The sequence below is a fragment of the Euprymna scolopes genome, chromosome 35, assembly GCF_053919585.1.
Source record: "Euprymna scolopes isolate OS-2025 chromosome 35, ASM5391958v1, whole genome shotgun sequence".
In the NCBI taxonomy this organism is placed as follows: domain Eukaryota; kingdom Metazoa; phylum Mollusca; class Cephalopoda; order Sepiida; family Sepiolidae; genus Euprymna; species Euprymna scolopes.
The window spans coordinates 65,282,136-65,306,419 of NC_136516.1; the positions used below are offsets into that span (position 1 = coordinate 65,282,136).

At 31.2% G+C, this 24,284-nt stretch overlaps 1 protein-coding gene across 1 annotated transcript in view; it reads left to right on the top strand.

Moving 5' to 3' along the window:
- The first annotated feature begins 277 nt into the window (after positions 1-277).
- LOC145259891 (BAI1-associated protein 3-like) overlaps positions 278-24,284 on the top strand; it is a 2,054,292-nt gene continuing 2,030,285 nt past the window's right edge. Inside the window, exon 1 of the mRNA XM_080117785.1 lies at positions 278-341. The gene's annotated coding sequence lies outside the window, so the exon portion shown is untranslated. The remainder of the gene's footprint in view (positions 342-24,284) is intronic.

Consider the following 24,284-nt stretch of genomic DNA (forward strand, 5'->3'; position numbering starts at 1 on the left):
AGACAAGAAATAATATTTGTATAGCAGTTTTGTGATTTTTATATTTGAACTATAAAAGTTTTGTCATTCTTGTATTTGAACTATAAAAGTCGAAACACTTCAACAGGAAAAGTGATCTAAACAAGAAGAATTTGTTCGCAACAGGTGAGTCTGCAAAAGTTTCACATACCCCTCTCTCTTTCTTTCTCTCTCTTTCTCTCTCTCTCCCCTTCTCTCTACCTCTGTGCGTTGATAGATTATGGGTGGACCCATATTTGTATTGATTCCCAATAGTCACGGGACATATTTATTATGGGGTTTTGAACTATAACACAGTGAGGATTAGTTCGTAAGCACATTAAGTAAGTATTGACACATTTTTATTTTTCTAAAGATTTTTTTTAAATGCAACAGTTTTGTTCTTTATACAACGTGAGCGCAGGAAAAGAGAAAATGTTTTTCTTTGATTTAAAACCATATTACTTAACTTTTGCTTTATAACGTAAACAAACTTTAAAGTATACATTTCTATTCTAACAATTATAATTTTTTATGTTAAACATTTCTACTTAGATACAAAACCGCGATTTAATGTTTAAAAAATCTTCTAACTAAATTAAAATTTGCCACTATCTTGAACTTCTCCTCCGACCAATGACAGAGCAGATACTGCACGTTGATTTCAGAGCAAAGGACAAATGATACAATATTAAAAATGGATGGCAATTGTAAGCTTTTATTGATAAACAACATTTGATCTGTGTTTATATCGTAACCCTTCGAGATTGGAAACTTATTTTGAATTTTTAATAATTGCAAGCCATTTTTTGTTGAAATAAAAGTGTTCATGAGAAGGTCAAGTATGATGGTTTAGATGTGCTTCACACCCAACGAAAGAAATGAAGAAAATAGTGCTAGAGAGAGAGAGAGAGAGAGAGAGAGAGAGAGAGAGAGAGAGAGAGAGAGAGATAGAGAGAGGGGGGGAAGGGAGGAAGGAAGAGAGAGAAATGAGCTTAGAAGAAATAAGAAAATTTCCCGAATGAAATGCGAGTGCTCGCACTTTTATTATTGGAAGAAACGAAGAAATAACCTGAACTAATCTCGTATCAAAAAAAAAAAAAAAATCTGAAGAAAAAAAAATTTTTGGAGAGTTTATTTTTTTTTTTAAATCAACAGGTTTTTTTTGTAAAAAAACAGAAAACAATATTACGTAAACAAATTAATTGAAGCATAAACTACAAGAAAGCATAAATAAGAATAATGAGAAATAATTTTTTATGATGGAGTGAAGAAAGAAACTTTATGCAAAGATAAAATTAGATTTTATTATATGAAGGTGGTTATATATATGTGTGTGCATATATATATATATATATATATATATATATATATATATATATGAATATGTATATACATAGATATCAGCTTTAGTATACGTATATGTATATGTATAATATATGCATATATTAACTGTTTATCCTTTTTACAGTGCAATTAACACGCATATACATATACGCATATAATATTAATATAATTTTAACAAACACATACTTTTATATATTGATGTTGATATACATATATAGATATAATTTAAAGCATATATATATATATACATATATATATAAATATATATATATATATGTATATATATAGGCACTCTGTGCGTTATGTTTATTTGTATATCTATACATACATATATGTATATATAATTTAAGGCTTATATTTACTTATTTGTTTACACATAAAATACATACACACGTATAGACATACACACACACATATATGCATTTATATATGTGTGGGTGAACGTATGTATGTGTTTAATATGCGACATCTGCAGTGTCAATCGATCATTGAGGATATGATAGATGTAAGCCAAAATCTACTAATATCCACGATAACTAATTAACTAAAGGATTGAATAATTTGAAAACTTGCATCTTATTAATAAGTCTATACGTATCTCTCTCTTTCACATACTCATACACGCGCGTGCGCATGCACACACACATGCATACATATATATATATATATATATATATATATGTATATAATCAGTAGATGTAAGTGAGTTGCATATAACGTAATCTCCGCAGTGTCATCTGCAGATTAAATGCAAGTCGACAACTCAATATAAGACTACACCGAAATCGTATAAGAGCAATATATAATTATTAAAATAGTATATATATATATATAAATATATATATATATATATAAATATATATATATATATATATATATATAAGAAGAGAGATGGGGAGGGGAAGGAGAGAAATAGAAACATATATGTGTAAATGTACACACTGGTATATTAATGTTTATTTTAGGCTTACTACATGAAAATCAACTGGTATGAATTACATGAAAATAAACAGTAGTTTCTTCGAATTAAGACTGCCGAAATAAACACATATTTACATATATTATATATATTTATGTGTGTGTGCGTGTCCTATGCGTGTGTGTATACATGCAAAGTTCAGAACGAGTATGGACAAATGACGTTTATAAAGTATTTCAAACATTTTCGTTTTTAGCACACAATAGTACACATCTCCAAATATTCAACAAAGCTCATTAAATTCATGAAGGTCCATCTTCCAACATTACATCGGGTTTTACTCGTATGACCTCAAACACAGGCGTAAGATGTTTTGTTGTGGTTTCGTTCTTCGTTCACTATTCTACGTAGCAATCGAAGATGCAACACGTGGCAACAGGTAAAGCAGCATTCTTGCTACTATTATTATTACTTCTACTTGTGAAGGAGAATAAGAAAAAAAAACACCCGTTTTCTCGTTTCATCTTATTGATTTGGTCAGTTTAGATTTATTCTTCATTTATAATAGGCTGTTATCCCACTCGTTAATGTGGAGTAATAGTGTAATAACAGGTAAGAACCGTGGGTTGGGGTTCGTGTTCTGTCGATTTTACTTAATATCTTTGAGTAAAGTATGCAGCCATACATCCTCGCCCCCCTTATTGCTTAAGTAGTAGGGTTAGCGTTTCAAGCCTGCAACTAATCTCTAAAAAGGAAACTCCGAAATAAAAACAGTATTGCTCTGTATATCCCGGCTGGGTTATCATTCCTCTTAGGCTCGTCCTCCTGGTCACAGAACCCAATCATACTATTCCCAAAAAATGTGATAAGTAATTTCGAGACCTTGCTCGATGTAAAACGCATGTATCACAGGTTTTTAGTGCGGCTAAAGTAACGCATATCCCAAGCCAGAGATCCAAACTAAATCCATCCAGTCGATTATTCTTACAAATAGGCCACATGACAAGCACTGTTGGTAAATGATTTTTATGAAAACAATAGCTGTCACTAGACAGTGCTTAATTTGTATATTTACAACGATCTTTGTATTATACCTAATAGTAGAAGGTGATATCATTAACAAAAACACTCATCCCAAAAAGATGGAGCCTCATCCATACAAACCCATACGAACTCACACACATACACACACACACCCACACATATATATATACACATTAATATAATGATGAAATATACGTATATTTTTCAGTAGTTATCTCAACAGTGCTCACTAAATGAGTGGAGCTTTAAAGCAGTTGAAATAGGGTTATAATAATAAGGTGTACAGAAACGTTTTAGCTTCATTTCACAAAAGAATACATCTAGCCAACCACAGAAAGTAACTTAGAGGTAATAGTTTTTAAAAATTATCACTCATAGCCTCCCATTTCAGTCGATCATTGAAGTTATTTTTCCCTAAAACTTATAGCCTCCATTCTACATTTTCCGTTTGCTACAATTTGAATTTGAAAAGTTAATTATGGCCTCTTATTACAATAGCGTTTCTATTTGGTAGATCTCCAAAACTACAGTTGATTCTATGTTTATAGTTTGGAGTAGATTTACTTCTACACTTTTTTTTATAAATGTAGAATATTAATATCTGCAATTAATTAAACAATGGAATAAAATGAAATATTTCCTATGTTGCATACGTGCAATAAGTATATTTTAATACTCTCTCTCTCTCTCTCTCTCTCTCTCTCTATATATATATATATATATATATATATATATATATATATATATATATATATATATATACGGATGTAATTTTAACGACAGATACCAAAACCATATTGCATCATTTAACATCGTACTAGAAAAGGCATCAAATCAGAATGAGGATAAGAATTAAAAATAATGATAGGACAAAGATAAATACTAAAATAAGAAGAGAACCACAACTGCATTAGGTGATTGGGTTAGGGAACTACGTAAGAATAAAATGTAAATAAAAATGGTCAATTGCTGAATAAGTTAGAAAATATAAACCGAGTATATCAAAAAGATGAAAGCTATGTTTACTTGAATCATAACACATACTGAATTCTAAAAAGGAAAATTTAAACAAAAAGTTTGATGTTATACAAAGCTGTTTGCACATAAATAAATTTCTATTATCACGCCTAAAATCTGAATAAAATAAGATGCTTGATGAAAAAACAAACAAGCAAACATTAAGTAATTACAGAATATTGAAGCGAACAATTACGATAGTTTAAAATAGACTAAATCAGAATATTAGTTTGAAGCAAACTAAATTAGAATTGAACCTAGACTGTTATAAAAATAATATTTGAACTACAAGTTGAAAATTAAATGAAGATTAATAAATACAAAAGTCAAAATACTAAAGTCAGAATACATAGAAATTTCGATAAAATTATGAATCAATAAATGTAGAAAATATTGAGTAAAGTCCTTACACCACAAAGATATACTGAATGATAGGAAATAGTAAAGATAATAAAAGATTAAGAAAATGTTTATATTAGGATAAGGATTGATATAATAAATGTAATATTTAAATTATTTTCAAAACCAGTATGGGATGAAGATAAATCTTAATCAATATTATTTAAATAAACCGTTTAATTGAAAAACATCTACAAATTTATCGTAACGTGTAATTAAAATTTATACGAAACATAGGAAAACTTGTGATAAGAATATTTGAACATATAAATTGAGATTAGATTGGAAGGTATAGCTTAGAATTTGTGGAATAAATCAATAAACTAAATAAATTTGAGAGAGAAAAATGATTATGAGAATTAGAAAACACATAAATAGATAAACTGAATATAAAAATAAGTAATTGTTGAGGTATCATATCAAAAGAAACTATCTTATATATAAATGTCTTATATCAGAATCTACAGTTGATCTTTTGGTAGGGCCTTTCTGCTTGTGCAGTGATAAGATTTCTCAAAAGAACTTGTAATATTAGGTTGTATAAACGTGTAAACTTTGGTCGAAATCGTTTTTAATCTGGGTATTTTGATATCAGACGAATTCGATACGAAACATTCGTAAGAACACACGCTGACCCATCAGCACCTTCGTGTGAAAATAAAAAATATCAGCCTATCTATTTCTGAGTCTATAGGGAACTCTTTCTCTCTCTTACACACGCAGATAAATTCCCTATATATATATATATATATACACTAGTGAGGGGTACCCGGCGTTGCCCGGGTGTTTTTCGGTGTGTGTGGTCGGAGGTGGTTGAGGGTGTTAATAAAAGCCTAAGAATAAGCGAAGTAAAAAAAAACAGAAAAACGAACGTTAAAAACCCCTGCTTAGCGGGGGGGGAGGTACCCAGCGTTGCCCGAGTGTTTGTAGGTGTGTGTGGTTGTTAATGAAAACGTAAGAATAAGCGAAGTAAAAAATAAAACAGAAAGCGAGGGGTAACCGGGGGGGGGGCTAATCGATACATCGAAAAAAAACACAAAAAAATCTAACGTAATGATGTTAAATGTAAAATGTTAAATGTTGAAAAAACAAAAAAGAAAACAGAAAAACGAACGTTAAAACCAAAAAAAGAAAAAAAAAAACACATGGAAAATGGCTTAAATAAGCCTGTTTCTATATTAAAATTTTAGAAAATCGGTGGGTACCTTGGTGTTTTTGGGAGTGTGTAGTCGGTCGGTGGTGTTAATGAAAACCTAAGAATAATCAAAGTAAAAAAATACAACAGAAAAACGAACGTTACGTGAAAAATGGCTTAAATAACCCTGCTTCAATATTTGAATTAAAAAAAAAAATCTCACACGACGATTCGAACCCAAAACGTTTAGATAATGAACCAACGCGCTAACCAACTAATCTTACACGATGTACATAAAATTTAGTCAGTTTTTCAACTATTTAGACTAAATCAGGTATTGACGTCATCTGACGGATGCGTAGAACCAGTCGTCGTTATGAAACTTGAAACTGTAGAAACTTGTCGATTTCAGGGTGAAAATATTAACGTTTTTGGCCAAGTTTTCGATATTTTTCGGGCGAAGGATGGAGCTTCAATACGATACCGAATTTGTGAATTTTTGTTTTGTCTGTTTAAAGTTTTTAGCGGACACACAAATATACACACATACACACATACATACATACATTACCCGGCGAGCCCGGGTGTTTCGAGGTGTATGTGCTCTCAAATAAAAAAAAAACCGCGGGGAGGATTAAAAGTTTTTGTAAGTTGGTAGGATCGAACCCGAAGCCCTGAGGCGAAGTTGGAAAATAAAATGTGAAAAAAACATGAACCCTTCGCCCAGCCAGAATGAGTTACTGAAAGATGTTTGAATTTATTTAAGTAAGAACAAAATTGACAGGTGCCCGCACGGAAGTCATAGAGTTAAGATTTTGTACGAGCGTTACGACGATGACGACGACGACGACGTAAGCAATAGCTATTTAGCAGTTGTTTTTAATGAGGTCAATGACCAGGTAAGAAGTAAAAAAAAAACATAAAAACGAACTTTAAAACTTAAGCGGGGGGGGGTAATCAAAACATAAAAAAACACAAAAAACTAACGTAAGGCAAACGAACGATGTTGAAGGTAAAAATTTGAAAAACAAAAACAGAAAAGAAAACATAAACACGAACGTTAAAAACACGTGAAAATGGCTTAAATAAGCCTGTTTCGATATTCAAATTTAAAGAATCGGTGGGTACCCGTGTGTTTTTGTGTGTGTGGTCGGGGTGGATAAACGAAGTAAAAAAAAAAACAGAAAAACAAACGTTACTTGAAAAATGGCTTAAATAACACTGGTTCAATATTTAAATTTAAAAAAATCGAAAAAAAGACATCTCACACCACGATTCGAACCCAAAACGCTTAGATAATGAACCAACGCGCTAACCAACTGAGCCAACACGGCGTACATGAAATTTAGTAAGTTCTTCAACTATTAGAACTAAATCAGGCCATGACGTCATCTGACGCATGCGTAGAACCGGTCGTCGTCACGAGAGGACCGGTTTTTTACCCCCCGTCGAAAATGGTCGATTTCGAGGTGAAAAAATTAACGTTTTTGGCCAATTTTCCGATATTTTCCGGGCGAACGATGGGGCTTCAATATGATACCAAGTTTGTGAATTTTTGTACTGTGTTTCGGAAGTTTTTAGCGAACACACAAACACACATATATACATACAAACATACATACATACACACATTTTCGCTTTTATATACATATAGATATATGTATGTGTGTGTATGTGTGTGTGAGAATAAATTGACAAACATTTCGACAATATAAATAAAAGATACTCGTAAACAATAAGAAACAAAATGCTCGGCAATTCATCCGTTCTGTGGCTTTTAGTCAAGAGATTCTCAGTTTAAATATAATTATGACTTTTTAGTTGTTTCAAATGTGATGTATTTTCTTTCAGCTTCTAGTTAGTGTTAGTTAATTAAGATAGAAATACGTATCGTTTTGTCACCTTATTTTATATTTATTTCATTACCCAGTAAGAATTTGTTGTTTTTTTGTGTGAACGTTTTATTTATTCTTATCCGTGTACTTACAATTCAGATAACAGGGCCTCCGTCAGTGCAGGTGCTCGGAACGCATATTAACCTGTCGAGAAGTTGGCCCCGAAACGATGCGTATTCTTTCCTGATGGTCCGACATTATCTGGTTTAAAATTCCACTGGGTTAAACTAATATGGTGGGTTGTAAAAAAACAAAACAAGTGTTCGTGCATAATTAAATACACACACACAACCACACACACAAACATATATACGAAGAGCGTGCAATAAGTAATGCCCCTGACCCACTTCCAGTTGTCTGATCTAGCTGAAATGTACAATGATTTATATCTCTACGGGTTATGTAGCAAATTACAGATTCTGAACTAATTGTAGTTCTGTTTTACAGGTGTTTGAACTGAGTCAGGTGTGAAATGGAGTCTGTTGAATGTCGAGCAGTGATCCGGTTTTTGTATTTGAACAGACACACACCACAGGTGACTTTTGATGAAATGAAAGAAACTTATGGTGATAATGCCCCATCATATGACCTTGTAAAACGCTGGCATCGTGAATTCAAACATGGCCGGAAGTCTGTGGAAACAGCTCACAGACCTGGTCGCCCCCTTCTGCCATTGATGAGGCATCTGTCCGCCAAGTTAAGGCTGCCATTTTGGAAGATCGGCGCATTACTATTCGCCAAATAGCCAAAGATGTCAAGATTAGTACAGGGTTTGTGGAAACTAGCATTTATGACAATTTGCATAAGGTGACTGCCAGATGGATTCCCAGGTTGCTCACACCGTTCCAGAAGCGAGAACGCGTCGAATGCTCGAGGATGAATTTGTGCCAAAAAGATGAGTCAAAGTTTTTCAAAAGACTGATTACACAGGATGAAACCTGGGTCCATCACTATGATCCAGAGACCAAAGCCCAGTCAATGCAGTGGAAGCACTTGGACTCACCACCTCCAAAGAAGGCAAAGGTGCAGCCATCCGCTGACAAGGCCATGCTCACAATCTTCTGTGACCAGAACGGAGTAGTGATGACAGATTTCGTGACAAAGTGTACCACAATTACAGGAGCCTATTATGCTTCACTTTTGAGGTAATTAAGGGACGCTATCAAAATCACGAGGTGGGAAAAGATCAGCAAAGCTACCCTCCTCCTGCAGGACAACGCTGCGGTCCACAACTCGCATGTCGCCAGATCAGAAGCACGGGCGTGTGATTATAAAAAATCCCCATCCTCCCTACTCTTCTGACCTTGCACCCTCTGACATTCACCTCTTCCCAACCATGAAGTTGTTTTGAAAGGAAAACGTTTCCCAGATGATGTAGCTTTGATGTCTGAAGTCACGTTGTGGTTGGAGGACCAACCTGGGGTGTTCTACGCAAACGGTCTCTAGAGCTGCATAAGAAGATGGGAGAAACGCATAACTCTAGGTGGTTCCTATGTAGAGAAAGACTAATAACTGTGCCAAGTTTCGTTGCTCTACTGCCATGGGAAGTGGGTCAGGGTTATTACTTATTGCACGCCCCTCGTGTATATATATATATATATATATATATATATATATATATATATATATATGGGGGGGGCTTCATCCCTAAAGAAGGCAGTCGTCATCTGTTATTGCTGTACATTATTAATTATTTAAAATTTATATCTTAGTTTTGATTTTATTTTGTATTTATTCTTATTTTAACTTTATTTAATTTAAATATTTTGTATAATATGCTTTTTATTTAAATCTTTTATTTATTTTATATTATACATATATTATTTTATATTATGCATGTTCAGTTGTTGAATTATCGGTGTTAATTCCTTAAAATATTTGATTATTTTGTTTACTTATGTATTTATCATTATCTTTTATTTATAATTATTATTATAATTATATATATATATATATAAAGAGAGAGAGAGAGAGAGAGAGAGGCCAGAGAAAGAGGCAGAAAGAAAAACACTTTGATTGATCAGTTTATAAGTGGCATGAAACCTATACCAATTAGCAATTAGAGAAATTTAATAAAATGCTTAATTATCTTATTTTCTATTTTAAAAAGTAATATATTGGCATATGAGAATATGTCAATATCTTAGAAAATGAACCTATTACATAAAATTGCTTATATATATATATATATATATATTCAGTAGGATGAGTGATAATTTATAATTAAAATTAAAAATCTGTTTCATAAGAAGGAACACAACAACGCTAATAAATTGTACGATCGTTACGTAAACGATGTTTTTATTGTGACATACATTAAGTCATGGACAATAATTTTAACATATAGTTTTTTGAAACAAAGTCTCCTCATCAGCAAAAATATTGCGTGTTTTTCTAAAGACACCAAATAAAAACTTATCATTTTTAAGTAAGGCACATATATCTGGAAAATATTTAAATATAAAGGGAAATTGTTACTTTTTGATGTTGATAAACAAAGTAAGATCAATTGAGAATAAAAATTAGAATAAAATTATAAATTGGAATTAGGTTTAAATGTAATGTTATAATAAGATATTTTAAGACGATTTAACAAACATATATATATATATATATAATGGTTCACCTTTTAAGATTTGTAATTATCATCGTCAAAGCATTCATTTGGGTGTTAGATGTAGCTTATGAATGTTTTAAATGTTGCATTTTAAAAGTGAACGGCAATGGAATAGTTTTATCGGCTAGAATGAGTTAATAACGCCAAATTTCAAATTAAAAAATATATTTTAAAAACAAAGGGAGATAATCGTATTTGGCCAGAATCGAAGGGAGATAATCTGTGTTTATGTTGCCTTATAAAAGACTCTTTTTGGTAGTAATTAAAAAATAATAATAGTATTTTAATAGAAATTGTAATAATTATTTATGGAACTTAATAAAAATAGTAACATGCAAAGTTAAATTTAAATAGATATTCATATAAGATAAAGAATAATGGTAAAAATAGCAGATAAACTAATAATAATAATAATAATAATAATACCAATTTTATTAATAAAGTTATTAATTCATAAATTAAAATATTTTAAATTTTAAGATAGACTATAAAGAAAATTTTAATGACTTATAGTGATTTATATTTCTTAAATCTTAACCAACGTTTATGAATGCATTCAGATAAAATTTAATCTTTTTGATTTAGGAGAATGGTTTTATTTTTATTATCCTTATAATTAAAAATTTTAAGGGCTTCATATCTACAAAGTGCACAGAATCTGCTTCTCGGCGTATATGCTTTATATGATCCTATTATTTCCCATTTCAAATTGAAGGGAATATTTTTATCATTGAGTCGCCAATATATTTAGATAGAGTAGTTTTTTTTAAAAGAGTGCTTGTGGGTTGAAATCCTATGTTTAATAAGTCCAGATGTGGAACCAGAGTAGATTGCGTTTAGTTTAATTTAATTGTTGTCAGGTATATTAGGGGCGGCGTTGGTATGTAATGGGTTCGTTTGTATTTGATTGGCAGATTGGTTAAATGGGGTGCAGTTATTGGAGCCATGGTTACCATTAACATCATTTATATTTGGGGTTTGTGACACTGTGCAGCTGTAAATAACATTTTTTTATTTTGCAGGTACCTTGTAGGGGGCATCTATTTTTCTTCTATAGTTACAGCCTGCTATAGTTTCTATATTTTATTTGGATCTTACTAATTTTGTTATTGTTAGAACTAATTATTCTTTGATGAAGGTTTGGCATAGTTGAGTAAGACACTTTGATCGTGTTCTTATTAAATATTTTATTGTATCTATGGCGGCTTTAAAGTTTTTTTCCAATATTTTAAATGATTCCCTGGCTATGTTTGTCTCAATATTTTTAGAATATGGAGGGTTGAACCATAGGATATCCCTATGTCTGTTTTTACGCTTACGGACTTTGGTTTGTTGTTTATTTGCGTTAGTGGCTAATACTTGCGGTTTAATTTTGTTATGTATTGTATTTTTTTTTGTCATCCGTATGCGGGATTAAATGGCCATATTATAGGTTATTATGTTTTTAGTAGGTTTATTATAGTTTTCAATGTATTTTTTGTTTTTATCATTTTTATTTAGGTATTTAATTTGCGATTTGTATCCTGAGTTTTTAATGGCTTCATTGTAAGATTTTTCATTTTTGTTAAATATAGATTTGTTAGAAGATAGTCTAGAAATTCTTAAATAAACATTGGGAACTATTGATTTCAATATTGACTTAGGGTGGTTTGATTCATTATGGACATATAGTACAGATTGGTTTGGTTTATGAAAGGGTTCAAAAGTAGAGTTTTCAAGATTTCAGGTTACGTCTAAGAAATTTACTATCTTTTTATTAGGGTCGATTTTTTTATAGTGAACCCCCAATTTTTAAATAATTTATGCAAAGATTTAATTGCTTTTTCGTAATTCTTATTTGTAGATTTTGTTACGAAAAGTGCATCCTCTCTGTATTGGCCCAATTATTTCAATTTGAATTGGCCATGGAGTATAGAATGAATTTCATCTAAAAGGAAGAGACCGACCAGGTAACTGACATGGGCTGAGTCTGTCGAGCCCATTAAAACGTTGAAATGGTCAGGGGTATTGTTTCTGGTCCAATATTTGTTGTCAAAGGTTATTAAAGATTTTCTAGCTAAAAGTATTATTTTAATTTCGTCCGGTGTTATACCAGTTATTTTTCGCGCCATTAAGACGGATTTGTTTAATAGAATTTGTGATATCGATTGGTAATATGATTCAATGTCGAAAGAAATTTAAGATTATTTTTATTTTTAATGTTCGAAAACTATTCGATTACCTGGGTTGAAAATTGCCATAGTGGGTATTTTATTAATGATTTAATTTTTGGGATATTTCTATCTAGCATGTTTTTACTAACTAATCCTATATCTGATTCGGAGGGGCAGATGAGTCTAATAGAAGGGGGTATATCAAAGCCTTGTTTGTGACCCTTTAAAGCAAATCTCGGGGTACCCGGTACTGTTATTTCTGTGTATTTATCTATTTAAAGTGTAGTTAAAATATTTTTTGCTTCATTATTTATTCTATTTAATGCTGACTTATTTATTGTTTTGTAATTTTTATTAAGTTCCTTATATATTAGATTTTTGTACTGTATATAGTCCATTGTATAAAAATTTCTGGTTTTATCTGACGGGGCTTTCAGTTTATTTTGATGGCTTTTTGAAATTGATTTCGAAAATTTATATATTTTTTTAAAGGGTTGGAGTGAAATATTTTTTTTAATTTAATATTTTTAATTAGGTTAATCAAGTCATTTTCAAATTTATCAGTGTCCTTGTCCTTTTTAGGGTTTTTAAAAAAAAATTTTAAGCTTATAATATTTGACCGCTTTTCTCTGTTCATCGTCTTCTCTGAAGTTGGTATTTTCCATTTCTTCAGGTTGATAATGCACTGGTTCATTGGTCTCATTTTGGTGTTTGTCAAAATAAATACACTCTGCTCTTTTGACTATTGTTCTAATCCCCTTTATATATATATATATATATATATATATATATATATATATATATATATATATATATATATATATATATACACTATCAGGCCGCTCTTTGCCCTGTTGTAAGATCCGCTTGAATATGTTGTTTAATTCATGCAGATTATTACGTATTTGTTATTATAAAGGCAAGTCTTTATCGCTTATTTTATTGAATCTAATATATGGTAGTGAAATGACTTGGGTTCCACAGCTAGAATTGAAACCAAAGCATACTCTCAACCCTCATTGTTTAGTTTCTCGTCCATGCCCATATGCACACACACACATACACACACACACACACACACATATATATATATATATTATTATTATTATTATTATTATTATTATCATTATTTCAACCTCGAAGATGTTTTTATTAAATCATTACACGTTGCTTCAATAGAAAAGGTAATAAAATTATCCTGTCGATCTTGTCAGACGATCTAAGCCAAAATAAATTAGAAGGAAAAAGATTCTTTTAAATTATGTATGGGTATCAAAAAGCAAGTGTTTAAGTGCTGGAAGGATAGGGATGAAAGAGAAAAGAAAAGAATAGGGATGGGGGCAAAATATATATTGTATTTATAGTTAGAATTGAAATTAAAAATTTAGACTAGAAGGAAAAAAGTTAAAATAAATTAAAATGAAAAGAAGAGATTGTTTGTTAAAAGGAAGGAAATTAATAGCATCTATATATATAAAAGCGAAAATGTGTGTATGTATGTTCGCTTTTTGTGTATGTCCAAGAAAGGCTTTTTTCCGAGAAGCGGTCGATCGGCTCACAACTTCTTTAAACTTTTTATATCCACAATAATCATAATATCTGCGAGTTAACAACGGATGTCGCCTGTCTATTTAATTTGCTCGACCTTGAAAAGATAAATATTAAACATTTTTCGCTCGCCGCACGTGGATTAGGTTTTTTCGTATAATAAAAGCACACTAATTCTGGCGATATTTTTTCTGGTCGCGATCGCCGGAAATGTCCGAAAGCTTTGATCAATGTGGAAATTTTCCTTATATCAGACAATTGCTATTCAATTTCGACAATCCCCTTTTTATGGGGAGCTGGCTCCCCCCCAACATCTTGGAAAATAAAAATAAAAAAGCGTTCCAGCAGTAAATAAAACACTGTCCCGCAGCCAAAGTTGACCTCATTAAGTCATTAAAACGTGCACCTGCCAATTCTAAATAATTAAATAAATTCAAACGTGCTTCCGTTAGTATTTCGCGGTGGCCTAATGGTTAACGTCGCACGATTTATTTTCACACTTCAATTTCCAATTTCGCCTCAAGGGTTCGGGTTCGATCCTCATACATACCAAAATTTAAACAAATTTTATCCCCCCCGCGACACAAATACCCGGGTGTTTTGATTTACCTAAAACCACACACACCTCCAAACATCCGGGCAACGCCGGGTACCCCCGCTAGTATAATATAAAATATAAAATATATAATATAAAAAAATTAAAATAAAGAAGAAACGCAAAAAGAAGAAAACTATGACAGAGTTGGAAAGAGAGACAAAAGTGGATAAATAACGAAACAAAGTATGCCAAACTCGTGTCAATAGAAAAACTAGCAGTAATTTGCTTGTGTCAAGAAAGTCGGTTAGAGTTTCTGTGGTCTCCAGCTTACTTTAGTTAAAACAACAAATAAGAGTATTTGATGCCAGCTCCACGTTGATCGTTGTGTGCATATGCTATAGTCGGCCATATTAAAAAAAACATGTAATAAAAAATATGCTATAGTAAAAAATACAATATTCCTCTGAATTGTTTATTAAGCGTCGATCGGAAGTGGCCGCGTGGTTCTATGTTTCGCTCGAATCCTTGAGCTTTGCTTTAATCACGCCAACCCCATTATTTTTTTTTGGATGAGCGGGTAGAGATGTGGGGAAGTGTTAAAATAAAATAGATAATTGTTTCCTATTTACATTATTTTTTCGTAATGTAATTAGTTCTCACACTCGATCGACCTACTTGCTGTTTTCCCTTACTTTATTATATAGATATAGAAAATCAGTTGCTCATTTCATTATAGATTACCTACAATTGGAATGCAAAACTGTGTTTTATTAATAAGATATAGCAAATATTGGTTCGTATTCCTAAACGTAACATTTTAATTTAACTTAATTCCATTGATTTTTTAATCAATTCTCATTAATTTTATCATTAATTTTATCATTAATTTTATCATAATTTTATCATTAATTTTATCATTAATTCTGAACAGAATTTTAATTTTTAATAATCATTAAAGCAATTGTATAAAGTTTTATTTCTTCAGTATTATATACTCCCAACACTCTCCATGTACACCTGGAGGAAAAAATAAGGCACATTTTCGCAGATGCAACGATTTCGTATTCACATTTTTATTAAACTATCGAATATAAAAGAGAATAAACCGAAACTAATGCCATTGATCATTAGTTTATAATTTTGAGGTAAATTAAAAGCAAACACATGAGCATTCATCTCTTTTTATTAATAAAAAAAAACATCTTATATATAAGTGAAAATGTCTGTGTGTGCCTGTGTACTTTTCCCTACCAAATAACTCTGTCAATGTTTGGTCTAGAGACTCGAGATTTGACATAAGAAGTATTGAGATTTGGAAAAATCTTGTAAATCGGTTTTCAGCCAGAAATTTGAGCTGTCAAGGGATCAAAGTTCCAAAGATTTGACCTTTACGGTGTCTAACGAACTAGTCAGCCAATTTTGGGTCTAAACAGTTGTAATTTATACATAAAGAATATTCACACATGCGGCAAGCATTTTAATCAGTTTGAGGGCGAAAATTTGGCTGCTAAAAAGTCAAAGTTGAAAGAGTTGACTGTAGAGAACAGGAGTGATTATTAAGACGGGACACACAAAAGAGTGACACCGTCGTCTGATTAGTAGTATATATAGAGCAGGCACGCACGCACCGGGAGAAGAACGACGACTACGACGATAGTCGACTCGGAAACTTTACATGGCGCTACGAACAGGATTTATTTTTCAACATAATTTCTTTTGCACGATTTTTAGAGTATAATGGCGTCAAGACGACACGAGGACGGCCAATACATGCAGTTGATTCAACAACTAATAAATCTGCAAAGAGAAAACAATGAGCTTCGCGGAGGGAGTGCCTCGAGTCGGTCTAACACCAAGAAACCAGACCGGCCACGTATCGAACATGGATTCACCGACGCGGACTGGGCGCTTTTCCTCGACTCGTGGGCCCGATACAAACAAATGTGCGGCCTTACCGACCCCGTGGAAATCCGCAATGAACTAAGGACAGCCTGCTCAAATGAGGTAAATAAACTTTTATTTGACTTAGTTGGGCCTGAAACCCTCAATTCTGTCACAGAGGAACAACTCTTAAGGCATATACAGTTCATTGCGGTGAAAGGTCTACACCCGGAGGTGCATAGACATAAATTTCATAACATCAGACAACAGACGGGGGAGGGACCCGCACAGTTCTTGGCAAAGCTTCGGTCCCAGGCACGGTTTTGCAATTTCACGGTTCTGTGCCCCAACGAGAACTGCCGGCAAGCTGTAAACTATTTGGAGGGACCAAATCCACGACGATGGGCGAAAACTGGGAGAGTCGTCGAGACAATGGGTAACAGGCAGTACAGGATACGGTTGGATGGTAGCGGCAGGATCACATTACGCAATCGCCGTTTCCTCAGGAAAATCAAACCGGTCATGGATACGCCGGAGTATCCACCCACTCAACAACCCCATCAACCACCTCCCCAAACACCAAGAAGGGAGGACAGCAAACCACCGTGCAACATGCATGAGATGATGGAGGTGGAAGAAGCTGATTGTGACACATCAGAAACAGATATGGAGGTGGACCAAGATCCGATCAACCACAAGCCAATGCAGACGAGTCCGGTCCCACGACGCAGCATGAGGGTAACACGAGCACCAAGGCCACTTTCCCCTCAAATGCAAGGACCAACTCACTACTACACGGAATTCTCCAGTCACATGACCACAAAACGACGGTAGTGTGGTCACATGGTGGGGGGAGGGCATGTAGAGAATAGGAATGATTATTAAGACGGGACACACAAAAGAGTGACACCGTCGTCTGATTAGTAGTATATATAGAGCAGGCATGCACGCACCGGGAGAAGAACGACGACTACGACGATAGTCGACTCGGAAACTTTACATTGACCTTTGCAGATTCTACCAAATTCCTCCGTTTAGATGTAGATTACCTTGACAAGGGTAAAACATTGTATTTTGATTTGAGACCAAAATAATGAATGCTAAGGGGTCAAAATTGGGGTAAAAGTAGAAAACATTAACCTCTGCAGTCTCTACGAAATCACTCAGACAAATTTTGGTCTAACACATTTGAAATCTTACATAAAGTGTATTCATAGATAACGCAAGTTATGAACAGTATGTAGGGTCCGAGCAGAAAGAAAGAAGCTTTATTCATGGAATCTACGTTTAGGTTTAGGCACAGATAAAGATTGGGGGAATTATTGATAGTGGTTTCAGATAGATGAGCATTTTTCGTGAAAGTTTGTCGAGGAAAAACCATAGATTGGGCTCACGCGATGCTAAAACTAGAAACCATTTATGTTATTAAAAAAGCAATATGAAGCTGAAAGGCACTTAAGTAACGCCGAAAAGCTATAACTAATTTTGAAATACGACATCAAAATCATGCCGCCGAATAATCCGTTTTTTTTTCTGTTTTTTTTTCTGTTATAATGGTTCTGAACTGAAAAAACAGGTTTTCAAAATAATAAATAATTTTTTTTTGTTCGAAATAATCATATCGCAACCAAAATAAGATTATAAATTTTATCCCTTTTTCAGCGTTTTATTTAAAATTACAATAATTGTTTTAGTGTTGCTAAAGTGACGATCTTGTTTTAAATTAATAAATATGCAGCACAGTGTTATTTGTAAATAGGTTTTATTAATAACAGTATCAAATCCGAATTTTTAAATAGAATTATCTTCGTTTCCGGCGTTTGTTTTACATACACTTATTGTTTCCCATTAAATTCTAAGCAAAATTGAGTTTTCTCTTTAACTATTGATTAATTTGAGATGAAAAAATCTCGAAAGCATTTATGTAAAAATAAAGCGAAATAAAAAGAAAAGTAATAAGACACATGAACCACACAAGATAGACAGAACTAGTTTTCTTATATTTTACGTAAATAAAAACTCGTGTTAAATGGAAAAAGAAAATCAATAAGTACTGACATGAGCACAGCTAATGCAACAATGCGTCAGTGTTTACATAAACAAACCTGTTTCCCTAATTCGATATTTATCAGATGAATGCATCACTGATCAAACATCACTAAAATCATTATTGCAACGTAATAAAAATTATGCATTTATTGCAACGTTATTAACATGATGGATTTATTGCAACGTTATAAACATGATGCATTTATTGCAACGTAAAAAAATTATGCATTTATTGCAACGTTATTAACATGATGAATTTGTGGCAACGTTATTAACATGATGCATTTATTGCAACGTTATTAACATGATGAATTTATTGCAACGTTATAAACATGATGAATTTATTGCAACGTTATTAACATGATGAATTTATTGCAACGTTATTAACATGATGAATTTATTGCAACGTTATAAACATGATGAATTTATTGCAACGTTATTAACATGATGAATTTATTGCAACGTTATTAACATGATGAATTTATTGCAACGTTATTAACATGATGAATTTATTGCAACGTTATAAACATGATGAATTTATTGCAACGTTATTAACATGATGAATTCATTGCAACGTTATTAACATGATGAATTTGTTGCAACGTTATTAACATGATGCATTTATTGCAACGTTATTAACATGATGAATTTATTGCAACGTTATTAACATGATGAATTTATTGCAACGTTATTAACATGATGAATTTATTGCAACGTTATTAACATGATGAATTTATTGCAACGTTATTAACATGATGAATTTATTGCAACGTTATAAACATGATGAATTTATTGCAACGTTATTAACATGATGCATCTATTGCAACGTTATTAATAGGATGAATTTATTGCAACGTTATTAACATGATGCATTTATTGCAACGTTATTAACATGATGCATTTATTGCAACGTTATTAACATGATGAATTTATTGCAACGTTATTAACATGATGAATTTATTGCAACGTTATTAACATGATGAATTTATTGCAACGTTATTAACATGATGAATTTATTGCAACGTTATTAACATGATGAATTTATTGCAACGTTATAAACATGATGAATTTATTGCAACGTTATTAACATGATGAATTTATTGCAACGTTATTAACATGATGAATTTATTGCAACGTTATTAACATGATGAATTTATTGCAACGTTATTAACATGATGAATTTATTGCAACGTTATAAACATGATGAATTTATTGCAACGTTATTAACATGATGCATCTATTGCAACGTTATTAATAGGATGAATTTATTGCAACGTTATTAACATGATGCATTTATTGCAACGTTATTAACATGATGCATTTATTGCAACGTTATTAACATGATGAATTTATTGCAACGTTATTAACATGATGAATTTATTGCAACGTTATTAACATGATGAATTTATTGCAACGTTATAAACATGATGCATTTATTGCAACGTTATTAACATGATGAATTTATTGCAACGTTATTAACATGATGAATTTATTGCAACGTTATTAACATGATGAATTTATTGCAACGTTATTAACATGATGAATTTATTGCAACGTTATTAACATGATGCATTTATTGCAACGTTATTAACATGATGAATTTATTGCAACGTTATTAACATGATGAATTTATTGCAACGTTATTAACATGATGCATTTATCGCAACGTTATTAACATGATGGATTTATTGCAACGTTATTAACATGATGAATTTATTGCAACGTAATTAACATGATGTATTTATTGCAACGTTATTAACATGATGCATTTATTGCAACGTTATTAACATGATGAATTTATTGCAACGTTATTAACATGATGCATTTATTGCAACGTTATTAACATGATGCATTTATTGCAACGTTATTAACATGATGAATTTATTGCAACGTTATTAACATGATGAATTTATTGCAACGTTATTAACATGATGCATTTATTGCAACGTTATTAACATGATGAATTTATTGCAACGTTATTAACATGATGCATTTATTGCAACGTTATTAACATGATGAATTTATTGCAACGTTATTAACATGATGCATTTATTGCAACGTTATAAACATGATGCATTTATTGCAACGTTATTAACATGATGAATTTATTGCAACGTTATTAACATGATGCATTTATTGCAGCGTTATTAACATGATGAATTTATCGCAACGTTATTAACATGATGAATTTATTGCAACGTTATTAACATGATGCATTTATTGCAACGTTATTAACATGATGAATTTATTGCAACGTTATTAACATGATGCATTTATTGCAACGTTATTAACATGATGCATTTATTGCAACGTTATTAACATGATGAATTTATTGCAACGTTATTAACATGATGAATTTATTGCAACGTTATTAACATGATGCATTTATTGCAACGTTATTAACATGATGAATTTATTGCAACGTTATTAACATGATGCATTTATTGCAACGTTATTAACATGATGAATTTATTGCAACGTTATTAACATGATGCATTTATTGCAACGTTATAAACATGATGCATTTATTGCAACGTTATTAACATGATGAATTTATTGCAACGTTATTAACATGATGCATTTATTGCAACGTTATTAACATGATGAATTTATTGCAACGTTATTAACATGATGAATTTATTGCAACGTTATTAACATGATGCATTTATTGCAACGTTATTAACATGATTAATTTATTGCAACTTTATTAACATGATGAATTTATTGCAACGTTATTAACATGATGAATTTATTGCAACGTTATTAACATGATGAATTTATTGCAACGTTATTAACATGATGAATTTATTGCAACGTTATTAACATGATGAATTTATTGCAACGTTATTAACATGATGAATTTATTGCAACGTTATTAACATGATGCATTTATTGCAACGTTATAAACATGATGCATTTATTGCAACGTTATTAACATGATGCATTTATTGCAGCGTTATTAACATGATGAATTTATTGCAACGTTATTAACATGATGCATTTATTGCAACGTTATTAACATGATGCATTTATTGCAACGTTATTAACATGATGAATTTATTGCAACTTTATTAACATGATGAATTTATTGCAACGTTATTAACATGATGAATTTATTGCAACGTTATTAACATGATGCATTTATTGCAACGTTATTAACATGATGAATTTATTGCAACGTTATTAACATGATGCATTTATTGCAACGTTATAAACATGATGCATTTATTGCAACGTTATTAACATGATGAATTTATTGCAACGTTATTAACATGATGCATTTATTGCAGCGTTATTAACATGATGAATTTATCGCAACGTTATTAACATGATGAATTTATTGCAACGTTATTAACATAATGCATTTATTGCAACGTTATTAACATGATGAATTTATTGCAACGTTATTAACATGATGCATTTATTGCAACGTTATTAACATGATGCATTTATTGCAACGTTATTAACATGATGAATTTATTGCAACGTTATTAACATGATGAATTTATTGCAACGTTATTAACATGATGAATTTATTGCAACGTTATTAACATGATGAATTTATTGCAACGTTATTAACATGATGAATTTATTGCAACTTTATTAACATGATGAATTTATTGCAACGTTATTAACATGATGAATTTATTGCAACGTTATTAACATGATGAATTTATTGCAACGTTATTAACATGATGAATTTATTGCAACGTTATTAACATGATGAATTTATTGCAACGTTATTAACATGATGCATTTATTGCAACGTTATTAACATGATGCATTTATTGCAACGTTATAAACATGATGCATTTATTGCAACGTTATTAACATGATGAATTTATTGCAACGTTATTAACATGATGCATTTATTGCAGCGTTATTAACATGATGAATTTATCGCAACGTTATTAACATGATGAATTTATTGCAACGTTATTAACATGATGCATTTATTGCAACGTTATTAACATGATGAATTTATTGCAACGTTATTAACATGATGCATTTATTGCAACGTTATTAACATGATGAATTTATTGCAACGTTATTAACATGATGCATTTATTGCAACGTTATTAACATGATGAATTTATTGCAACTTTATTAACATGATGAATTTATTGCAACGTTATGACCATGATGCATTTATTGCAACGTTATTAACATGATGAATTTATTGCAACGTTATGACCATGATGCATTTATTGCAACGTTATTAACATGATGAATTTATTGCAACGTTATTAACATGATGCATTTATTGCAACGTTATTAACATGATGCATTTATTGCAACTTTATTAACATGATGGATTTATTGCAACGTTATTAACATGATGAATTTATTGCAACGTTATTAACATGATGAATTTATTGCAACGTTATTAACATGATGAATTTATTGCAAAGTTATTAACATGATGAATTTATTGCAACGTTATTAACATGATGAATTTATTGCAACGTTATTAACATGATGCATTTATTGCAACGTTATTAACATGATGCATTTATTGCAACGTTATTAACATGATGCATTTATTGCAACGTTGTAACCATGATGAATTTATTGCAACGTTATTAACATGATGCATTTATTGCAACGTTATTAACATGATGAATTTATTGCAACTTTATTAACATGATGAATTTATTGCAACGTTATGACCATGATGCATTTATTGCAACGTTATTAACATGATGAATTTATTGCAACGCTATGACCATGATGCATTTATTGCAACGTTATTAACATGATGAATTTATTGCAACTTTATTAACATGATGAATTTATTGCAACGTTATTAACATGATGCATTTATTGCAACGTTATTAACATGATGCATTTATTGCAACTTTATTAACATGATGGATTTATTGCAACGTTATTAACATGATGAATTTATTGCAACGTTATTAACATGATGAATTTATTGCAACGTTATTAACATGATGAATTTATTGCAACGTTATTAACATGATGAATTTATTGCAACGTTATTAACATGATGCATTTATTGCAACTTTATTAACATGATGAATTTATTGCAACGTTGTTAACATGATGCATTTATTGCAACGTTATTAACATGATGCATTTATTGCAACGTTATTAACATGATGCATTTATTGCAACGTTATTAACATGATTAATTTATTGCAACGTTATTAACATGATGAATTTATTGCAACGTTATTAACATGATGCATTTATTGCAACGTTATTAACATGATGAATTTATTGCAACGTTATTAACATGATGAATTTATTGCAACGTTATTAACATGATGGATTTATTGCAACGTTATTAACATGATGCATTTATTGCAACGTTATTAACATGATGAATTTATTGCAACGTTATTAACATGATGGATTTATTGCAACGTTATAAACATGATGCATTTATTGCAACGTTATTAACATGATGAATTTATTGCAACGTTATTAACATGATGCATTTATTGCAACGTTATTAACATGATGAATTTATTGCAACGTTATTAACATGATTAATTTATTGCAACGTTATTAACATGATGAATTTATTGCAACGTTATTAACATGATGAATTTATTGCAACGTTATTAACATGATGAATTTATTGCAACGTTATTAACATGATGGATTTATTGCAACGTTATTAACATGATGCATTTATTGCAACGTTATTAACATGATGAATTTATTGCAACGTTATGACCATGATGCATTTATTGCAACGTTATTAACATGATGGAT